The 24,368-nt window shown below is 37.6% G+C and overlaps 1 protein-coding gene and 2 long non-coding RNA genes across 4 annotated transcripts in view; 2 read left to right on the top strand and 1 right to left on the bottom strand.

The window, feature by feature from the left end:
• LOC135075147 (dorsal-ventral patterning protein Sog) overlaps nucleotides 1-24,368 on the top strand; it is a 110,966-nt gene that overhangs the window by 47,756 nt on the left and 38,842 nt on the right. The gene's annotated exons all lie outside the window — the stretch shown is intronic.
• LOC135075151 (uncharacterized) lies at nucleotides 16,343-21,144 on the bottom strand. Its single transcript, XR_010257973.1, has 4 exons — nucleotides 20,909-21,144; nucleotides 20,143-20,357; nucleotides 19,738-19,965; nucleotides 16,343-18,978 (listed from the first exon to the last, which is right to left on the bottom strand). It is a non-coding gene; the product is annotated as an uncharacterized LOC135075151 (long non-coding RNA).
• Nucleotides 21,146-23,073, top strand: LOC135075152 (uncharacterized). 2 transcript variants are annotated; one of them, XR_010257975.1, is made up of 4 exons: nucleotides 21,146-21,559; nucleotides 22,058-22,225; nucleotides 22,415-22,511; nucleotides 22,752-23,073. It is a non-coding gene; the product is annotated as an uncharacterized LOC135075152 (long non-coding RNA). The 2 variants fall into 2 exon arrangements; XR_010257974.1 differs by having other exon boundaries at nucleotides 22,415-23,073.

The following is a 24,368-nucleotide window of genomic DNA, read 5'->3' as shown; positions in this document are numbered from 1 at the left end:
ACTCAAGAACGGCTGAACCGATTTAGCTGAAAATTGTCAGGGAGGTAGTTTAGAGCCAGGAGAAGGACATAGGATACTTTTTATCCCGTTCGAAATAAAAAAAAAGTCTGCTTATTTATTGCCATTAAGGCGGAACAAAGTTCGCCGGGCCAGCTAGTTTTAAATAAATAAATAACTTTTCAAAAAATATTAACTCATAATACGGCTGGACCAAAAACATATTACTCGTATGTTCAGTATTGTATGGTATGTGGCCTAACAATAGCAAAAGAGCATCGCGATAGGCATACCACTAGTATTAATGATAGACGACCCGACCAAGCCAACTTTTGATTGCGCGAAGTCATCGCTGATCCAATGCTAATTTAAACGAGGCTGAACATCGATTATTATATTTATCCATCTATTGATTTTATGAATTTATTATTACAACTAATTTAAAAAAAAAACGAACTATTGCAAATTGCTCTTATTAAATAGAAATAGTTGTTGATAATCTTCAAACGGCTAATATTCATAAATAAAAGTTAAGAAAAACCCTTAATCACGTCAGATTTCGAACAAAAAACTGCACCAAAATCAGACCATTCGTTTAGAAGCTAAGATTATTTCACGTAAGAGGTTAAAATGTTGGTTATGCAGTTAATTTCACCTAATAAAAATACGCGCAAGGAATGATGTATGTACAGTCACGGAATGAAAAGGTTCGTCAGTTTTCAAATTGATTCCTTCAACTAATCGCGAGCACATATTACCTTTTGAAACTATGTTACAGAATCATCTCAAGTTAGAGAAAATAATCTTTAACTGTTTGTCAGTAAAGTTCAAAATTATTCAGATCAAAGTTGTTTGACGATTTAACTTGTCAAGAAGATTATTATGATTGATAAACTAAAACCTTCTTGTTGGTTCAACCTGCCATTATCCATTAAATAAAAAAAAACTACATTTTGTAACATATTGCACTGATGGGATAGAAAAAATAAACAAGCAAAACCTTATTCGTTAGCAAACGTCATATTTATTTAAATGTTAGCAGCACTGTTTCTTGCACGGTTATGTTGGCAGGTTTGACTCTTACAGTGCAAGCGAAAACCGACACTAAGGTGACGAACCTTTTCATTCCGCGACTGTACGAGGAGGTCGAGGTCAAGTACTAAAATTGAATACATTTCTCAAAATACCTGGTTACTAAGGTAATTATCGACGTCAGATAATTTTGTTGATGACCTTGCCTTAATTACAATGCCTTTCTGTGCCAAAGTACCGCGAAATACATTAAAGTAATTATGTATTTTATTGACAGCAAATTGCTTCTCACATAACTACACGCACGAATATAAGGGCATAATAATATGGCTATACTCGTATTGTCCCTCTTATATGTATGTATGTGCAAATGTTCAGACTTATTGAGAACAGATTTATTTATTTATTTATTTATTTATTTAATTAGGACAACCAACAAGACAGACACAAATTCAAGCAAAGGGGTTTACATACATAATTTTGTCTTAGGACTAGGTGCTATCTTAATTACAGGCTGCCACGGCATGCAAAAGTGGACCTTGACAGAATGTGAAACTTAAACGTACAGCTGATTTTGACACAATATTCAATTTAATTTATTTATTTATTAAGATAGATAATTATATAATATTTATACTCTACAAATTCAGTGCTTTTTAATCTGTGGGTCGCGATCCATTGAAGGGGTCGCGAAGCATCTATAGAGGTTCAAAAACTACCTCAGTAAAAAAATCAATAAAGTTATAAAGATAAATTTATCTGAAATGTAATTATGCAAATTTTAATGCGTAAATGTTGTATGGATTGAAGTATTTGGTCGCTACAACATATTTTGTAACATTATAAAATGCATGAAAAAAAAAGCGAACGGTCGGGGGGTCGCAAAACATTTTTTCATACGAGGGGGGTCGTGTCATGAAAAAGGATAGAAAGAGTTTAAGTAGTAAAAATACAATTCAGATGACATTTAAAGTGATATGAATGTAGTTTCATGAATGAATGCATGGTCTTCAAGTCAAAATAAGCGCCGCACGTTTTGTATGAAAGTTTTTGTTGTCTAAAAGTAAATAATAATTTTAATATAGAGAGGTTTTAGTGTTGGTTACATATACATAGAAGTAATTTGTGAAAAGCTGAAATTACTATGTCAGATATTTGACTACGAGTATGTATTCTTTAGATGGTTGAATTCTACATTCGGCTGGAGTTTATTAATGTCTGAACGCAAATCACATAGCTCATTGCGGCATCGCAATTGTCGCTAAACATTCGCATGACTTTTAATTTTCTAAATTAATGATGTCACTCATGTTTTAGGTTACTGCCTGATGTCATGACTTTTTCGGCGCGATATCTGATATTCGGCCGTTTCACAAATGAAACGCTTTATTATGAGATAATAAACTTGCTCATTTAGCGCTAACAGACGTCTTAAGTTGCGTTTTACTGTTTTATTGATTATGGGAATGATTTATAAGATACTAGCTGTGCCTGTGACTTCGCACGCGTGGTAGTCGTAAATCATTCAAGACTGCATTTCATTTGCATGGGACTGCATTTAGTGGAGTCCTTAAGCTCTATCTCGGGACCAATCTAAAAAGGTACCTTAAATTAATGTAAGATAATGTGATGTAGCTGCAATGCAAAAAATATTAAACAAAAGCCTATTATAGTCTTCGAGAGCATGATAACATATATAAATGGCATATGCTTACAATTAACAATTTGAAAACTATGTTTTTGGATAGCTTTTAATAAGATCCTGGCTCCGACTTTTCTGTCAATGTACAGAATGACACTTGCTATAGCTTTGTATGTATGGATTGTCGTGTCGATTACATTGGAAACGCGCCGCCGACAGGTTAGTGACTCACGGGCCATCTGTCGCGAAAACTACCCGCGCGTGTGGAAATCGACCGAGCGACATCGCTTTATGGACTTTTTGTACGTATTCTCTTTGATCATCGCCATTAATATACCATTTTCGGGCTGCCCGTCCCGCTTGTGTAATATGACACTTCCTCGGTTCGCTCAATTAAAACTATCTATAGACACACATAACGCGTTATTAATGGAATTAATTATGACCGCACCGCGAATTAATTCTGTAAATTAATAATCATTATCATAACACAAAACTATTATCATAAAAACTGTCGCGATGGGGGTTTGAGCGGTAACTTTTTGATTGTCATCATTCATCATTCCATTAAGTGGGTGCGCATTTTTTGCGGAATCGGCAAATTTGCCGACTTTAAAAGGTAATTGCGGAGTGTAAGAAAGTATGCGTATGCGATGTGACAGGAACTCGCCGATGACAAATGACAGTCGGGCTGGCGAAGCGGCGCTCCCACGATTCACTCTCATCAATATACATTAGGTATAGCAACTGCGCGCGGAGGTCCATCGTTTGCACCCACTTCGGTTCATCTTTGAACTGGACTCATTAAATAGTTGCGTGGACTTTCTCCGGGGAGCATCGCGATGATTTATGGTGTGAGGTTGGTCAGTCGCGTGTGGTTGCCGACGTCGCGTCTGCGAGCCGCGTCCAGTCATTAGGCCTATATCGAGAGCATTACAATGGCATTACTCAGATGCACCGGGCGGTGGTGCAGAAATGGCACGCGCAGGTCCCCCCGCGCGCTGCTGCAAATATAGCTGCTGCTGCTGGTTATTCCGGGCGCGGCCGTCGACCCGCCGCCGCGACGCCGTCTGCGCGCCTTTTCAGCGAACACTACTTACAACACGAATTTTTTGCGAACTAATATCCCCCGATGTCAACGTACGCGCTCTTTTTTCATATCTTAACTCGCATTCTGGAGACGGCGAAAAATCTGCCCGGGTAACGACTCCGATCGCAGTTTGTTTTGAAATCATCAATTCGCCACTTTACGCGCTTAACTCGGCAATAAAATTCGCCAAACAAGAGCCCCATCACTTTTATTGGTTGGCAAAGCGTCGCTGCATATCCTTACGTTTTCCGCAGCTGTATTATAGAAGTTTTCGTTTTACAAATATGGCGTCTATAATCTCAAAGCTCCGACAACGCGAAATTCTATTACGCGCCGTAAAGTCTATCTGAGGCTCGTAACTATAAAACGCATCAAATCTGAATCACTGTAGCCTTTGTGAGAATACCAGTTGGCCGCTTGCCGTAATAATATAGTTTATCGTGCTTTTAATAAATCCTCGGTACTGCAGGACTGTAAAACGTATATTTTTTAATTGAATCCCCGCCAGGTGTTGTTGCAATAAAACTTAATGAATTTCATGCTCATACCTGCACGGGAAGTGGGGTTGCAATTTCAGCGAAATGAAATAGTGGTTAAAACGGGATTTCTGTTGTTTCTTTATATCCTATCTAACTAGGAAAGCACCGCTTTGGGTTTATAACTCTACACGTATATCAAACACGTTTATGTGTATGATTTATTAACGATTTGCGTGGTGTACCTGCCTAGATGCCCGCTAACTAATATAAATCATGAAGTAGTTTTTCGAGTTATCAGCTGCTATTTGCTCTTCCGTGCACTTGATAATTTAAACGACAGTGACAATTAGCGGTCGCTAAGTGTACGTAAACGTGTTAATGTTTGTTCTGGTTTAAGAATTGCTACATACCTACTTTTATTCTTGAAACGATATTATGAATGAATTATGTTGTAGTCTTTTGCAACAATCTGTTGAAGGTGAAATGGAGTATGTTTTCTTATAAAGCGTCTTTAAAATCTGTCTAATTTTTAAACCACCTAGATGCGCGTTTAAGTTTGTAAGTAGGTATGGTGATCGTAAGTTCCAGTTTCATTGGTAGTGGCGGTAATAGACTGTTTAGGATATCACATAAATAATATATTCCCCTAATTTCTATGATCTAGAATTAGAAAGGTAAATAGACGGAAAATATCCATTTAGATCCAGATTTAAAAAGTGATTGACGTCATTTATTGACGTTTATTGTACCAATTTCCCAAAGCGTGATAGCACTATATGACGTACATGACGTCACAACTATGATTATCACGACAAATAAACGCTTTTCACATAAAAACAAAGCTACAGAACTAGAAAAACAAATAATTTTAATTAGAATATGAGGCTAAGTGAGAAAAACTCTCAGTTGAACTAACCATTAATGCCTTTATCTCTCTCTCACATCAGCAATAAGTGAGATGGAGTCTGTCAGACATCAGAATTCTTTGCCAAAGTAAAACCACTGATCTCCACTGAGGACAACTTACATTTTTATAGCACATTGTTCACACTGTTCATGGTCCACCGGTTCAGCAGTCGATCACGAGTGTGTCTAATTCAGAGCGCCGCCGCAGGAATGCGTTAAGGATTTGCCACACTGGATGCGGTCTGCGGTCTGCGGTCAGGTTTAAGTGAACGTAATGTCATCATCATCATCATCATCTCAGCCATAGGACGTCCACTGCTGAACATAGGCCACCCCCAATGCTTTCCATGCTGCCCGGTTGGTAGCGGCCTGCGTCCAGCGCCTTCCACCAGGAACTTTGCTATCTTTATGATGTCGTCTGTCCACCTTGTGGGTGGACGTCCCACGCTGCGTTTTCCGGTACTCGGCCTTCACTCCAGAACCTTGCTGCCCCTTGAAGCTCAAAGTTGCACAGCGTGCTATGGAGAGGGCTATGCTCGGAGTTTCTTTACGAGATCGAATCAGAAATGAGGAGATCCGTAAACGAACTAAACTTACTGACATAGCCAGACGGATTGGCAAGCTGAAGTGGCAATGGGCAGGGCACATAGTACGCAGAACTGACGGTCGATGGGGCAGCAAGGAACGTAATGTATGAACAACATTTTCAGTCAGGGCAACGGTTAGCGGTCCGGGCAAGACGTGGTCGTGACAAGGCAATCTGTCAGCGGAGCGGTTTGCGTTCTTAGTTTGTGGCCGCACGGTCAGATTGCATCAATACAAAATGTATGTTTTCGGACAATGTTGTTCTTACGGGCTGCGTTCTCTTTGACTTGACGGTTGATCGCAGAACGCATCCAGTGTGGCAAATCCTTTATGCGCGGGCGCAGCACAATCGCGTTTTATTTTCGCGGGATCGGTGTCTGCTTTACAACGCATTCCCTGCATAATTTCGTTTGCGACTTTTTTCAAGAAATCGCTTTGATGTTGAATACGGGATAACTTTGGTTTGAATGTATTGAGAAGTAGCGAGTTGATGGGGGTTGATGTTCCGATCACTTCAAAGGTAGATCTTTTGTACAGTCAAATATTTACAAAGACTTATTATATGTAGAATACAAGTACCTACACACAAGACAATGAAAGCAAACATAAAGGCTATTCTCCTCAAAAAAGTACAACCAGTGTTGCAACGCGAAACATAATGCAATGTTTTTCCGTAAATACGAGTAGTTTACAAGCGGATAATCACAAATGTATGCTATGAAAATCTTGCTTAATTTCAGTTGCTTTGTTATTTGTAACCCAAACAGCGCATGCAACAAGAGGCGCTAAAATTCTACTCGCAAACACAATCCTATCGATAAGGTATGATTACACGACAGACATATGCCAGCCTATACGGGGGTGGACAAGCCAGAACCGCGGTGTTCGTTATTATTTTAATGTTGGCTAATGAGAGCGTTAGGCCAATGCGGTAAGTGGGCAAGCCTGTCGTGAGTAATACGGCGTGGTTTGTGGTGTGAATGCGTGACTTGCCAGAACAGGGCTGGACCAAGGACGGCGAAAGGGCTTTCAATGTAAGACCACCGGAGTTAACCGGATTACCGGTAATTCGACGTGTTCCTTATAGGAGTTAATAAGGTGGTTATTGTTGCCTTCATATAGCATGTAGAGATAAGTAATCGCAATTTTGTACCCTTTTGGATACTGTTAAATTGTTGCCATGCGATGCTATGCCAGCTGCAAAAAGTTGCCTTTTGAATTTAAAAAGGATTTTGCTCTACCACACCTATTTTTTAAACCATTCGATCCTCATTCTTTGCTATGGGATAGAGTAGACAATGAGATAAACTAATGCTATGTATTTTATTTGACCCGTTCTATTCGTATAATTTGAAATTCAATCGCATGGTTTAATTGTTTCTTTCACAACTTGTTGCATAGCCTTTATCCGACCCTGTTGGTTGGCGCCAACGACCCAACCCTTTCGGTTTGCCCTAAACATTAATCTTTGACTCTCGAACAGACACGACTTCGAGTTATGCCGAGCACCTACAGTTATGTAAAGGTGACAATAATCTCAATAGATATACATCTCGTACCTAGCAAAGTGATTTATCTGACACGAAGGTATGCAATCGTCAAGAGCCAGAATATCAAGATAAAATTTTAAATGTCAAACTCGTCGCCATTTATTTAATGCCCTCATATTTTCTTTCTGGCTCAAAATCCTTGATGTTTTTCTTTAGCAAAGAGCAGACTGAGTGAAAAACGATTTTAAATAAGCATAATATTGAGCTTCCTTGCTTGTTTTGGCTCGTTTGAATTGGCCAACTGTGTAAAGTAAATTCGTCTCGTTTATGCGTTAAAATCTGCATTCCAAAATACACCAGAACGCTTTCAGGTATATTTTATTTAAATTCCTTTGATTTTATTCCCGTTTTTCATCTTTAGGTAGAAACAAAACATTTTAGCAATTATCGAATGGCATTATTATTTATTTGCGCACTTCGGAATCTTAGGAAGGAAATGGTAGGCGAAATTACTAACATGTAACCTTAGATTAATAAAGCCTAGATAGATAGTCAGTGCACGAAAGGTGAGGCAGTTTTTAGGGAGCCGGCACGGCTTACCCGTAAACGTCACATGAACTGTCAAAGTGAAAAAATGGTAAACATGTCCGACGAATTTTAATTAATTAAAACGGTTTGTGCTGTGAAAGGGTGTCTAAAATACATCAGAAAAACGAAAGAAAGTGACCAGTGTTACATTTCATAAGTAAGTACTACAATTCGACGCGTATTTTGCTTGAATTTGGCTTTCAAAAATTAAATACGGGAATGATACCAGTAACAAGAAAATTTATTTCCCAATTGTTCGCCGTACAAATACACTTCCTTTTTTATGAAATCGAGACTTTTAAGTCGATTTATCTTATTGTTATTAGGTAGGTACTTTGAATTCAATAAATAAGTAAGTACATGATGCGTTTTGTTTTTGTTAATTATAAAATAATTAAAAACGTATTAAAAATTTCCCTACTTTCGGGAAAATCGCCTTCACTGTCTACACTCCCCAACAAAATTGACACTAATGACATAAGATTTTTGCCTCACTCTTGACGAAGCGTTTGTATGAAGACTATCCATCTAGGTTTTATTAATCTAAGCATGTAACTAAATACTTCCATATGTTAGTGACGTATAAACATCTTCGTAATTTAGTGTTGTTTGTTGAAATAATGCGAGACTTATTTGCGTACTATGGAACATACGCGAAGAGCAAACAGCGGCGCGTCGCGACGCCGCCGCCGGCGCCGCTCGAGGACGCGTGCTCCCTCGACCTGGCGCCTTTAACAGCTCAGATATAGAGTTCACATTTGCATAAACAAATCGCGACTCGCGTAAGTGATAGCTCGCGCCATAATCACTAATTATCATAAACTTACGCAAGTTAGTTCAAGACACTACTCAAATGTGTAGAATTTTTGAAATTCAAACACGCTTTAGAAAAGAAAAGAATAATTTTGGGTATGATGTTATTACAACTGAAGTAACATTTGCTCTTGATAAACACCTTTGAATGTTGAATAACTCGCAAATCATGAAAAGTGATTTGTATTGTTTTTTAGTTGTTTTCTTCGCGCGATAAATAAAATCTTTGACAGCTTTTCATAAATCTGTTTCTGCTTTTCATTCTGTAGGTTCATTGAACCGTTTGGAAAATACGATTGATAAAAAATGAGTAATGGAAAATCTACTAAGTAAAAAAAAATCACTAGTTGTAAAAACTATTTTGTGAATAATTTTTACTAATTTAGTATTAAATCACATTATTTAATTAAAAGAGCAAACGTAGAGATGACCTAAGAGAGAAATAGATGCAATAAGTTTTGCCAATTGATGTTAAATAAACCTACTTAAGACCATGAAGACAATAAGACAGTTGAAGAGTATTTAGGATCTTAATATTTAAAAATTAATATCTTACTTCAGTTTAATACAAAATAGAATTAAATTTTCGGTACATTTGATCTTAATTTACACAACACTATAGCTTTAGTGCTGAATTAGTTCGCGTAATGTGCAAGTGTGTAAATGCGTTGTTATTAACGATAGCGACGGAGCCGCGGCGCCGGCGCCACGAATATACGGGTTAATGTGGACAAATGTTAACGCGGTTAAGTGTACTTAGGGCTGCTCTTTCATAAACTACGCTAAATATGATTTTGCATGTCGTGATACCACTTTAATAGCCATAAAGGTTGTAGAGTACAGAATACTGTTATGATATTCTTTTTAATAAAATGGTTGTAAACTTATAGTGTACCTATAGTGATAATCACGTTAAAACTCAAACACCTTGTATACTGGGACCTTCAAATAATATATGCAATCCTTATTTGTCAAGTTTCTTAGACTTAGGTAAAAGTTTTAAGTCTGCTAATACTATTTACATAATATTTAGCCTGTCTATATGTATGTCTATCTATATGCTTTATCACATGCTTCTTCATCTAATTTGACTGTAATTAATAGTAAAGTTATTACAGGAAGTAGTTAGTAGAAAAGAGAGGGGTAGAGAGTAGAGTTGTTCCTAGTAGCAATTATAATCGTAAAATGAAATTAAATGGTAAATGGTTTGAATCAGTTTCGTTTCAGCAAGAGCACCATAAGGCGCTCTCTAGCAGGATAGAGTGGAGACTACGTAAATTGGAACGTTACATTACATATTAGGGATGCCATTATAGCAGTTATAACCACTAGGATAGGTAGACTCTGTGTGGCACATCTCTTGATATCTTAGCACGTGAATCATAAATGTAAAATCATGTGATATCTTTGATTGAGCAGTGATTGAGTACAAAATCGGTGCTCTTGCACTTATCTATCCTAGGTTAGTTTAGTTTGCAAATAAATGTGAGCGATAAGAAGTGACAACAGCTTAGACGAAATGTTTCTGTAAGTTCTAATAAGTGATTGAAAGTTTTCAGTTATATTACTTTCATCCATGCTTATTTAAAACTGATATTACAAATGCAAAAATAACTCTGTCTGCTACCTCTTCATGTTTAAACCACTGAACCGATTTTCATGAAACTTGATAAAATAGTAGTAAATAAAAATATAGGATAGTTTAAATCCCTGTTGTTTTAAAAGCTCAACGAAAGGCTTTACAACGCTCAATAGATTTTTTGTGGCAGACCGAAATTAACGCATGCTAAGCTGTGGGCAAAAGCTAGTAGGTACATATATTTATAAATAAATGCCATTTCAAACTTCGAACAACCCTATGAGGTGTTTTGCCTCAAACAATGCGTGGACGTTATCTAAGGCGCGTTGAAATTACTACGTTTTCATTATCAGTGCGTTATGTGACGCTCCCACAGAGCTTGCTGTTTGCCACGGGTCAGTTCGCTGCATACCACTAACTGTGACAACAATCCTGAGTATACTACATAATCTTCTATTTACTTGTATATAAAAGCGAAATACCACTGACTGATTAATCACGAAATCTCAGAAACTATAACACAGACATAATTGAAATTGGGCAGGTACATTACTTATAGTGTATAGACATCCGCTAAGAAAGGATTTTACGAAACTCCACGCCTTAAGGGGTAAAATGGGGTCCACGTTTACGAAGTCGCGCGAGGCCGCTAGTATACTTTATTACAGTGTTACTCAAAACTCCAATTCAAAGCTATATTTCCAGGTTGAAATGATCCAAATATTACTTATGCTTTTCTTTTGAAAATTACAAGCGTGACCCACTTCTTCTCAAGACCAGACGATATGTTGCTCTAAAGTGGCCGAACTAGCTATATTTGGCTTTGTAAGTGCCCTAAAAGGCTTTTTATATCTACAAATAAAGAACTTAAATAATTATTATCTGCAGAATAAATGATGGCATTGGATTAGACCACACAGGAATCCGATGAGCCAACTCATAGGTTTTGTCACAGAAGACGCCGTCTGCATTTTTTCATCTTATTAGAAAAATATATCATAGACTACATCAAGATATTAATAACTTTAACGATTACTCTGATAGCTAATAACGCATAAAATTATAGAGTTAGGTATATTTTCTCCGGGGATCTGCAATAAAGAAAATGATAGGTGTGCTCTGCAATTCCGAACTAATCAGTTAGAGCTCAGTATAATTAATTAATTACGATGACTATAATAAACTGCCCAGTTAAAAATAGAAGTAACTATCGTGTATGACAATTGATGGTACTCGCACTATAATAACGGGTGTCTAGCTAGAATTTAATGCATTTGTATTACCTGGGTACTTCGTCTGATAGAGGTTTTACATTTATTCACATATTCATTTGAATTTTGAACCGACTTTCAAATGTAAAACGAACGACAAAAAACATAAACAACTTATGAGCGATTTGTGAACCCTAAACAAACAGATTATTAAATAGACCGATTAAAATCAATCGAACGGCGTCGTCTATTAAGCTATGAATTATGAAAAGTGAGTTATAAATATTTAATTAATTTATTAAGCCATGTTATTGTGGACATACCTAACGGCATAATTATATGGTGCGGTAGGTAGGTACCTACCTAATCGCCTGATTGCTACCTCCGATGCGAATTAGCAAACTATCGTACAATGTGATCACGAATTAAATGATTATGGAGATCGTTAATCGTTGGATTATGGCCATTGTACAATAATACACATAATTGATTTCATTTATGATATTTATTGGTGGCTGCGTTCCGATGCGACGAGGTGAGTTATATGACAAACTTTTTTGTATATTGGTACCTCGCCTCGTCGCTATATTTCCATCTTACGTTCCAAAATATTTTTAAGAAATATTTCCAGTAGAAGTAAGTACGTCACCTAAAATTAAAAGTTAGATTTTTTTCAGCTTGTTTTTTTTATTTAGATCGCCTACTATAGTAAAATTTGATTGCATGGACTATCATAAAAATGGTTAGCTTGACTTTTTGTCAAATTTTTATAGCGTGAATTCATTAAAGAAAAGGCTACCTACTAATCGTAGTTGAGTTAACTGCAGATCAAAAATTTATCCCTTAGAACAAGTCAGTCCTAGCGCATCAGTTGTTGTTCCATAGTGTCACACATGTCGACGAACCTTTATCGTTATCAGTTTGAGTAAATTACGTTTGATATCTCGTTCTTAAAATAAATCTAACGTTGATATGTTCAAATCGACGTCTCCCTGAGATCGCAGTTAATTAATGCGCGTGCGAGGAAAAATATTTAATATGTGTATGACATTATAATCAGGTCGGTCGCCTTGATTGATTAATTGGCCGTAATTGATGCAATTTAATTTTAAACATCGTAGTAACATGTTGTCAATTGACTGTTTTTACGTCGATTCATGTTGGTTACGTAGTTTATCTTTGTGGTAGTAGAAAAGGAAAAACCTTTGTAACTAGCGGAGAATTTCGTTTTATTGAATGGTTTGAAACGGAATATTGATTAGAGATATCTATCACTAGGATTTACTAGATGGAAATCTACTTTTGGTAAAAACCATAGTAGATACTAGCCGTATCGATTGCAACGTCATTATAGTATTCAAACCTAACGGTTCTGGACGAAACATAAAAGGAGTATTACGTATTATCTGTATTGATATTGTACTGATATTGTAAATGCGAAAGTCATTCTGTGTGTCTATTACCTAGGTACCGATTTAGATTTTTGTTATGAATATAGATTAAGACTTAGGGAAAAACACAGGGTAGCCTTATCTCGGTTTTTGGAACGTTAACACTTGCAGGATAAAGCTGCAGAGCCTGCAGACCCATAAGGGTTATGTGTCAAAGTTCACAGGCGAGTCAAAAGTCTTGTGACAGACGAAATTCACGCAGGCAAAATCGGGGCAAAGCTAGTGTAGGTATCATAGGTGTGAATCTAGTCGACCCATAAGGCTCGTGCGTAAAAGATCACATACAATACGAGCCACAAAGGCTATGAGTTCTTTCTGTGACAGATGAAATACACGCACGCAAAGCCGGGAGCAAAAGCTAGTGAACGATAAGTGTGAAGCTAGATGGCCCATAAGGCTCGTGCGTGAAAAACCACGAAGACTATGTATTAAGGTGAAAGACCATAAAGTCGTGATAAAGTCTTTCTATGATCGATCTAAATTCATGCAGGCAAAGTAGCGGGCAAAGGCTATAGTGGACGATAAGTGTGAAGTCTGTGAAGCTAGACGGCCCATAAGGCTCGTGCGTAAAAGGTCACAGGCGAGCCACGAAGGCTATTTGGAAAGTGGACTGGCGCCGCGCGGCCGCTCTAGGCAAATTTGGTGGGGTGCGCTTGCGCCGCGTTCCCATCAACAGATTGTTTTATTTATTACGTTTTTTGTAACGAGGTTGTGAAAATATCGACTACTTTAATAAGCGATACGATTAAGGACGCGAGTGTGTTCAAAATTATATTATAGAGTTCAAAGCTCTTCATGAAAAAAGCATTTTATAAAATACTTACTCGTATTTGATAGAATCCGTATCCGTAGGGATTTACCTAAATGAAACTATAATATTGCTAAAACTTTTACATTTAAAACGTATCTCATTGCTCTGATCTTGACAACATTTTTGAAATTCTGCTCTTCATATCCATTATCCATAAAGATATAGCTGGTTTATCTTATTTTATTCTAGGACCTAAAATAAAGTGTAGGATTGGTTAGATAATTATAATATAAAATGTAACTAGCACTAATAGCTGCTATTAAAATTCGGTAGTTTTAATATCGATTATGCGCAACAGGTATCAATCGAGTCTGGGGCCTTTAAGGAGAACTGTTATTCTGGTTTACTATTTCGCATAACAACATAGTTATACTTTAAGATTATGTTAACAGGGAACACGAAAAAGTCACATATAAAATGTACTTAGCAGTTCTTTCTTTTCTCAGTATCTCGATTAGGTAGAGAAATGTTAGAGCCTTTAATATTTATAGTATATTTTATTTTATTCACAAACATAATTGCGCAAGACCAAGACGTTGATTTAAGAATGATTTACAAATAGACACTCGCACATTCCGTAACTAAATTGAGTAACCAGTGGGCTAATTCAAATGCATTTGTCGAGAGTAGAAATCGTCTGTCAAATAATTTTCTAGTAATCAATTTTGAACTGATTGTCAAGGTAATACAGTTGAAAATTGAATATCAAAGCCAGACTACGCCTAATGTCAGATCAGCCGATGGTAGATGCCAAATTTCCAATATCGCGTACGAAGACGGAGAACTTTGTCAATATAGTGGTACATAAGGGTCATAATTAGTGGATGCCGACGATTTTCGCGCTGTCATCTCAACGACTGCCCACCCTTGTCGTTAGAGCAGTCGACTGGATAGAAAGCATGGAATTAACATGGTGATTGATAAACTAGGTGCAAATAAGCATAGGTATTTTATAACCACAGAATGCTTTTTGCTTAAATTTGAAAATAAAGGATATTGTTCTGCGTCCATACATCGTTCGCCCCAAGACCCCCAAGCAATGAAATAATGATTTTTATATGTGAAATTACTTAACGATTGTCACCTTATACTCCACTAGCTTTTCGCTCGCGGCTTCGCGCGCGTGGCCTACATTAGGTACCTACATATTTTACGGAACCCTATTATTTTCCAAAATAAAATTTAGCCTGTTACTCGTGGATAATGTAGCTTTCGAATGGTGAAAGAATTTAATAAAAACGGTCCAATAGTTTTTGAGTCTATTCATTACAACCAAACAAACAAAGTTTTCCTCTTTATAATATTAGTGTAGATACTTAAAGCACGGATAAGCGGGAGATTCGTTACAATAGGAAAAATGCTTCAGATTTTGAGGTTATTAGCATAACAGAAGTACATTTCCATTTTCTATCTTCTATAGGTACTTATAATAAATCTGTAGAGAGGTCAACTCTGTACATGAAATATATTTTCAAAATAACTATCAGGGGGTGATACTGATGCCAAAAATGCAATCAGTAAAATTTTTGTCTGTCTGTCTGTCTGTATGTTCCTTATAGAAACAAAAACTACTCGACGGATTTTAACGAAACTTGGTACAATTATTCTTCATACTCCTGGGCAGGTTATAGTATACTTAGGAATTCCCACGGGAACAGGAATTAGCGGGAAAATCCTTTTGTATGAAAAATCTAAACCGCTTAAGTTAGACGCTTTAAATTTCGCACGTAGGTACTTTAGTAAACTAATTCCCACGGGAACTGGAATTCGTGGGAAAATCCCTTTGTATGAAAAATCTAAACCGCTTTAGTTAGACGCTTGAAATTTGACATGTAGGTATCTTAATAAACTTAAAGCTTAGTTACAACAGGATATTGCAAAATTCCCACGTGAACGGGAAAAAACATTTGAACGAAAAAATCTAAACCGCGTAAGATAGATGAAGGGGGTAAAACGGGATCCACGCGTACGAAGTCGCGGGCGGCCGCTAGTTGCTAATAAAACTATTTATTGTCAAGAATTATATGTATAATAATGCGAATTCCCGTTCCCGTGGGAATTAGTTTACTAAAGTACCTACGTGCGAAATTTAAAGCGTCTAACTTAAGCGGTTTAGATTTTTCATACAAAAGGATTTTCCCGCTAATTCCTGTTCCCGTGAGAATTCCTAAGTATACTATAACCTGCCCAGGAGTATGAAGAATAATTGTACCAAGTTTCGTTAAAATCCGTCGAGTAGTTTTTGTTTCTATAAGGAACATACAGACGGACAGACAGACAGACAAAAATTTTACTGATTGCATTTTTGGCATCAGTATCACCCCCTGATAGTTATTTTGAAAATTATATTTCATGTACAGAATTGACCTCTCTACAGATTTATTATAAGTAGGTATAGATAATGTAGGAGAGACGTCTTAATTACACTTTAAATCGTAGATCGATAAAGAACCCCTTTGTCAAACCGTATGAATAGCAGCAAATAGAACTTTGCGTATTGGAAAAATAGGAATGCCTACGGAAAAGCCAAACATTTTTTAAAAAGAAGTTAATATCTTTTACTTACATTTAAATCCAAAAATATCTTTATTCCGACCCAAGGGTAAGTAGGCAGTTATGTAGGTATAAATGAAAATACGTATGTAGGTACTTATTATTTATTAATGGTCATGTTCTACATTTTCTATTAAATATGGGCCCAATACATCAATGATGTCGCCATCACAACAAAGTACCATAAATGGTTTAACGAGATTCCGATATTTGTATAAGGAATAAGTTTTTTTTTTGGTATGCATAATTGCTACCAGGGCCGCCGCAAGCGGGCGTGCAATGCGTGCACCGCACGCGGGCGGCACGCCCAGGGGGGCGGCAAATCGGGCGCTCAGAGCTTCCGAGAAGAGAAGCTCAGGGCGCTTAGAACAGCTGGGATCACGCAGCTGTTCCCGTCTGACGGAAGAGATGGTGTGTGCAATGCAGGCGGGGGCACCCCCACACTATCAGCCGCTGACCATCATCGTGGAGGGGAATCAGGAAGCGATCATATTGTCCCCTCCTCTGACCCCTCCGCCGCCGACGGAGTGAGGGCGCGTTTGGTTCGTCCTCGTGCTCTCGCTCCGAGGACTCATTTTGCAACATGACGTTTTTGCAGAAGGAGGCTATGGCCGCCCAGGCCTCATTACTGTCCAGCATTGCTTTGACTATGCTAGCCAGCACGAGGTCCCGGCCCAGCGCCTCGAGCCCACGCCGCACACACTGCGAGGGTATCGTGCGCCTCGTCCTCCGAGCCACGCGGCGGACCACCTCTTTTCTCGAGCGGGCCTCTCGACTTCTGTCGAGAATGTCAACCCATATGAGAGCCCCGTAAAGCGCAATGCTTTTCAAAATGCTGGCGTAAAGGAGCCGCCATTTGGCTCTCGAACCCCCCCACGATAAAGCATCCGCGGCCCTAAGCAGGCGCTATGACAGTATGGCAAAATGAGGGTCAAACTGACACCGGCTATCCGACTATCAGGCCCAGACAATTGCTCTGAACCTTAACTTCTATCCTGACTCCATCCACGGTAAAATAATATGGGCGTTAGGAGAAACACTCCAGTCTCCAGACGCGCGCAGGCAATTTAAGTACTGGCAGTGGTCGCCAAATTGGCCGCGTCCATACAATCCCTCAGGCTGTGACGAGTGTCACCTGCATAACTGATAACATCTACGCCCGGGAGGAGGGCGCCGCTTTGTACCCAGTCATATCCGATGTTGAGTTACCTGGACGGCCTTCCTTGCGCAGCAGGCATAGTTATCCGGCCTAGGCAGGCAAAGAGGGGCTCCCTCCACAGCTGAGTTGACACTGCGGGAATCTATCATGGATGGTAGAGCGAAAAAGGCAAACTGGTTCGGGAAGAGCGCTCGCAAAACCTTGTCTAGCAGAGCCTGCTCTTTAGTCAGTGGAGGACCAATAGGCTGTAGTTGGTTTCTAGCATAAAATCTCCCACAGTTAGTATCGTCGTCCAAACTTGCGAGCATTTCTGCCCTCGCTCGGTCTTTGGCGGCTCCGATTTCATAAAGGCAAGCCATATGACGGGTCTAGTGAACGTTTACGCCAGCTACGAGTGAACGCAGCTCAGCTAGTTTAGCCGACCACCAGTAGACAGCACGACAAGGTGTGCGGTAGCGTTATCGAGGCATGTTAACATCACACACCTCAATTAACGATTTTCTTAATTGGTTGGCCGCCATATCACCGTCCGTGACTATCGCATACGAATGCAGCCTCCTTGGCCATCTCCCGATCAAAGCGGGTAAGCGCCCATCTGGGTAAGGGAGAGGAAATTGAGCGGGTCGCTCCCGCGCCCTTCATTGCTCCAGTGCGGTCAGAGCGGGAGTAGCACACGAAACGTCCACCACTAACCCTCCCTGCTATCGCACACTCGTGTGCACCGTCCCTCTACCCAAGAGGGATGGGGAGGCTACTACAATGATTTTTGTGCAAATGAAAATTTTCAACCTTGTATAACTTTTTATCAACGCGACGTACAGAATAAATAAAAATACTTAAACAATTGAAATTTTATCGTCTTTATACTTCTCAAAGACATTTTCCTCATATAGTCAACTATTGAAGCGTTAAATGTAAAAAATAATTAATGTTCGGCCCTTTAACTCAAGATGGTGACTAACGCTCTGACCTCTCGAGTTCGAAAACATACTTTTTTCATAACTAGCCCATACATAAAAATATACTTAATACAAATTAAAACATTTTACTTTCCACCTTTTGCAGGAAAAAAATACCAATTGATTGGACTATTAAGTTTAAGAAAATATGTCATAGCATGAAAAATGAGAAAACATCAATTAAATTAGCCTTTTTTTGACAAAACTCATTAAGTAGGTAATCGTAGGGCGGCATAATCGGTTTTGCACGCGGGCGACGAAACAGCTAGCGGCGGGCCTGATTGCTACTTTTTTGCACATAAATGTATGTATGTACCATCCATGATGACAATAGCCTTTCTTTGTGGTAAATCGTTTCCTGGCTTCCCGAAAAGAGACTGGAACATAAAGGTTTCTTTGGGCTACTTCCTCTCTACTAATATGTTGTAACCCTAAATGTGCTGGTACGAAATGTTCCTCCATCATACTGCGTGCTTTCATTACATATTTTGTAAGAGTACTCCTTGAAATGCCAAGTAATGTAGCTATTCTGTCATCTGAATCACCGGTCCTCAGCTTCATTAAATAAGCACCAACTGTAGTAATTCGTGCTCTCTGATAGTATCTATGGCAAAGAAGATCTGAAGGACGAATCTGAAAATAAAATAAAACATCAGATTCACAGTTCAACAATAAGAAGAGCAATATTTATATAGGATTAACGACTTTTGTGTGTAACGGAATAGTAAGATGAGTGATGAAAGATAATTTATGATTTGAACGCTGAATGATGAGGAATGATTGGTCTATGGAGGAAACGAAAGGGATGAATGAGGAACGAGGATTGAGAGTGAGAATAGTGGTAGTTTAAAAGAGTAGTCTGTTGTTATGCAGGAAGTATAAATAAAACTTTACTGAGTTTATTTGGCTCAGGGAATTTTTAACTGGCTTTATAATAGTAAAAATTATGTTTAATATTATGTAAGTAATAATATTGCAATATTTTAATAATATAAGTCTATTTGTATTATACAGGGTGGAAACGATAAGTGATCTATAACACTTTTAATATTGTGTGGCTGGCATACATTTAGTATGGAGGCTGAAAACATTGAATTTTCGGATAGATCCAGTTAATTCTGTAACTATTTACTGATACCGTTAGAAAGAGCTCGTGAAGCACTTTCAGGATGAGTAACCAGTTTTTCGATATCTTGTGTAGTTTAGAAATAATCGAGTGAGATCACTTATAGTTTCCACCCTGTATAACCTGTATGGATGAGAGTAGTGGCAGATTGAAAGCAATGGAAGGAGTTGAAGGATGGGAAGGCTGATTCGGAAAAAACCTTTTTTATTATTATAATAAACCGGCATAATTATTTTTATGTATTATAAAACTGGCAGGGCTCTTACCTCTCTGGGTTGAATCCAATTTCGAACAATGTTTAATATATCTTGATTATTCTCTGTATCCAAACAATGACTTCAAGTTCGCAATAATGAACAACCACATCCAACACAAACTTGTTGGTGACCTACCGGGGCACCGGTTGGCATATCTGGAGAGTCTTGTGAAGTAGGTGTGGTATCTCTTTGCAATAATGAGTGACAAGCCCCACAGATGTAGTCATTTGCAGTAACCTGTTTAAAAATAATAATAATTAGAAATAAGTTTAAAAAAATTATCAGTTTTTTAATGTCCCGCACTTAAATTATTTTATTTTAGTATTAATTTACAGAAACCAATAACTTTACAAGAATTAGACTGATTGTATAGCCAATAACATTTTATTAAATAAGGACTTTAGCGTGCATTACCTCTAATGGAGTTAGTCGTTCCACAATTATGTTCCTGATGTTAATATGATGTTGAGTGTTAGTTCTCAGGGACATGAGCTGATGTGAACGTGTTCTAGGCTCTAGTGTTCTACTGCAAAGCACACATTTTCTGCTAAGATTTGAAGTAGATGCATTTGTGTTGTATCTTGGGCTTGGGTCCATCATGTTGTGCATATAAGATCATGAGCTGTAACCTGTAAAAATAAATAGATTCATTGCATGCCATGCCACACATACTCCTGTGCGTTGAATAAATTGAGCCGCAAACCATAAAAAAAATGATAATTCAATATTATGTGCTGTTAGTAGAATTTTGGGTCAGAGGGTAGGGTTAAACAGCTTTAGTAAATAAGCATTGTTGTTATAATAATTAATTATGACGTGTTACAAACTTAGTTACAAAAAATAATAATCTAGTAGTCTTAGTTCCAAAAAACAAAACAAAACAAGCTTTCATTGAGAGCAGGGAGATAGTGTCAAAGTAAATAATTCCTTAGATTTACACCAAAACCAGCTGGATTGTCAACATAATTGTTGTTTCGCTCATGCCTCCATTGCGCTGTACCATCGACTAGTTTCTTACAATCGAATCGGGCCTGGCTGTCCACACTGTCCAGGGTTGAACCACAGATAATAGCGGAACATTCATTTCAAGACAACCCGCCATGAGAATGGCAATTCAGAAGTTTGGCAAGGCTAGTACTTATTCATAAGATTGCAGAGCAAAATGTAGGTAGGTACTTACCGATCGAGGTGCTGCCCATTGTTGTGTATAATTAAGTTGCTCATTTTCTAACACCATAGAACCACCAGCCGAGCCTTGGCCGAGCCACACAAAAACAGTAAATCCCAGGCTGAGTATGTCGTTATTGCAATCAATCAGAGTCCGTTTGAATAGCCAAGTTTGTAGTTAATAAAGTTCCGAAAATAAAAGCTAAAACACAAACGAATCACAAAGAAGGATCAAGCAAGACAGCAACCAGTGTTTCCACTAGAACGATTTCCTTTCCCCACACGGCAATTCAGATTTCCCCTTCTACGGACTTTTTTCCCCTCAAAAATTATTTTGCTGTAGTTTTGACACCACACGCCACACCTAAAATTTATAGTTTATTTATCGTTCTTCTTCTATAGTCTATTGTATTAATATTATTATTTACACAAAATTCGTCAACAAAATCATCGACAGTCGACTTTGCAGATTACTACTATTATTTTGATATAGCTGCACATCACTAGCTATCAATTTCCTTACTGTTGGTACTACTTGTTCTATGGTGGTTGGTACGGTGATCCATTCAAATAAATAATCACAGCTAGAAATATTTATTGCGACGGTTGTTTAATGTGAAAAGAAATGGATCGGTGGCTAATAAATACTGCTGCTAAAAAATCGGTAAGTTTGTGCTTCCATTTTTATATTAATCAGTATATAATTTAGTGCACAATGAAAATCTAGGTTAGAATGTTATGAAAAATATCTAGGTTATGTTATGAAAAAACTGTTTTTTTATGTCCAAGCTGATTGGTAGGCAAAGATTTGTACTACCATTCACCCCACAGGAGCCTTATTCTCGGATTTTCGATATTAAAAAACATGGCGGATATCGAATGAAACTCCATACAAAAAAAACTGTTTTCATGCGATATATATCGCAATTTAAGAAATATCACGGGCCGAGAATTAGGCTCCAGGTGAGTTAAAAATTTTTTTAATTAAAAAAGTTTAATTCCTTCGATCATTGTTAAGATAAGATTGAAGTGCTAAGAATGTTGCCAACTGGTTTTTTGATTTGAGTCGGGGAAAAATTTTAAATACATTTTTGCCTGACATTGCTACAGGAATTTAAATTTGAGTGAATGGCGATTGCTAAACCTATCAATAATTTTTCAGAATGAAGAAAAGATTCCTCTGAGCTCATCCGAAAGACCCGGCACTAGTACATGCTCTTATGAACTTCAACCCGGAACGAGTTTTCAGTCCATTAGTTATGTCGAGGATCAGAAAGAACAATTAGATCCTCAAACTTCGTCAGTAATGGAAATCGAAAATGAAAAATCGGTAATTGTCATGTTACTTAATATAATCAAGTTACTTTTGCTTGGGTTATTATATACTTAAATTATAGGATCGCCTCGCCGGACAATCGCCGAGATTTTTAAAATATTCATATTTTTCCATATTCTGTAATAAATCACCTTTATAAATGAGTTTTCTAAAATTTGCTCATTACCTTCTTGTATTTTGTAGGTTGATAACTGTACTGAAGACGAAGAAGAGGGATACAATACTGAAAATGAAAAAAAGCAGTTCAAGCAGATTGGTAGTTCAAAATCTATGGCAAAAGGTAGGAAAAAGATATTTAAGAAGAAGTTTCAGCATGATTGGCTTAAGCAACCTGAGTTCAAAGCATGGTTATTAAATGGGAATAAGGATGATAATGCAATTTGTAAGGTGTGCAATGTGGTTATGAAGGCGGGAAAATCAGAGCTTAAAAAGCATGGTGATGGAAAAGCTCATAAAAAAAATATGGAGGCGTGGCTACAGAGTAATATTAATCAACCTAGTATTACAACATTCGTTACAGAAAATACAAAGCTGAAAAATACCGAAGCTGCCATTTGTTCTTATATCGTCGAAAACAATCTTCCTATTTCATCAATTGAACCTTTAATTGAATTGATTAAATCTTTACCAGAGAAGGCAATCACATCGCAAATCTCTTTAGCGAAACAAAAAGCCACTAATGTCATTAGGAATGGATTGCGCCCATTTTTTAATAATAAACTTATTAATGAACTGAACAATCATTTGTTTTCCGTTTATATTGACGAAACAACTGATGTAAGCGTCACAAAGCAACTAGCGATACTAGTCAGCTACTGCCATAATTTTATAACAAAAGTAGATGTGATCGACGTATTAGATTGCCCTGACGGGACCGCTGTGGGTTTGTACACACAAATGATTAACACGCTAAAAGAAAATAATGTACCTCTGCAAAACTGGATAGGCTTTTGTTCTGATACAACTGCAGTCATGATGGGACAGCATAACTCTGTGTCTCAACTAATCAAACTAAATTATCCTCAAGTATTCGTGTCAAAATGCTCTTGCCATATGATACATCTGGTGGCAAGTAAGGCATGCACTAAGTTAAGCAACTCTTTAGAAGATTTGTGCCGCAATGTATACAATCATTTTGGGAGGAGTCCTAAAAATTCTGCTGCTTTCAAAGAATTTCAAAGCTTCCATGAAGTCAAACCTCACAAGATTTTGAGAGCTTGTCAAACCAGGTGGTTGTCACTTCAAGCATGCGTGCGAAGAATTTTAGAACAGTGGGAGCCATTGAAGAGTTACTGGAGAATATTAAACTACGAAGATCCAACACATGCAAACTGTCACACTCTCCAAACCTTGGAGAACCCTTTGATAAAGAGCCAAATGCATTTTGTAGACTACGCTCTTGGAATTTTTAATGATTTTAATTGCATGTTTCAAGCTGATTATCCTAAGTTCTCAGAATTGAAGACTCAAACTGAGGAGTTAATCAAAACATTGGCATTAAATTTCATGAACAGAAATTATGTTAAGCAAATCCCTGCTAACCAAATCAATCCTCATCAGACAGAAGAACATCTTGAATTAAAACATATTTATTTAGGTGTAGATGCGACCTGTTTATTAACAGAGATCGAAAAGAAAGAAGAGAGTGAAATTCAGAAAATTTTTCAGTCAGCAAAATTGTTTTATATTGAAGCGATCGTACAAATCAAGAAACGATTTGTATTTGAAGATGTGCACAATGATTCGTCTTTTTTAAACCCGAAAAATGCCATTGATTTGCACCCTACATCATTGTACAAAATCGCGAAAAAATACATTCCATCGCACATTGCTGTAGATTTAACAGAGCTGGACAAGGAATGGAGAAATCAAAGTCTCCTGTCCGATATGGATTGTAATGATTCCATAGATACGGTAAGCTATTGGAAAAAAATTTTTGAAAAAAAAAATGTTGACAGCAGATGTAAATTCGTTCAACTGCCAATTTTAGTGAACTATTTCATGTCGTTGCCTTTTTCGAATGCTGCTGTTGAACGATTATTTAGTGATCTAAAAAATATCAAAACAGATAAACGCAATAGGCTCGATAATGAAACGGTTGCATCAATCCTCTGTGTAAAATCTGGCTTGAAAAGAA

Source organism: Ostrinia nubilalis, chromosome 10, assembly GCF_963855985.1.
Source record: "Ostrinia nubilalis chromosome 10, ilOstNubi1.1, whole genome shotgun sequence".
NCBI classification, from domain to species: Eukaryota; Metazoa; Arthropoda; class Insecta; order Lepidoptera; family Crambidae; genus Ostrinia; species Ostrinia nubilalis.
This window is presented reverse-complemented; position numbering and strand designations above follow the sequence as displayed.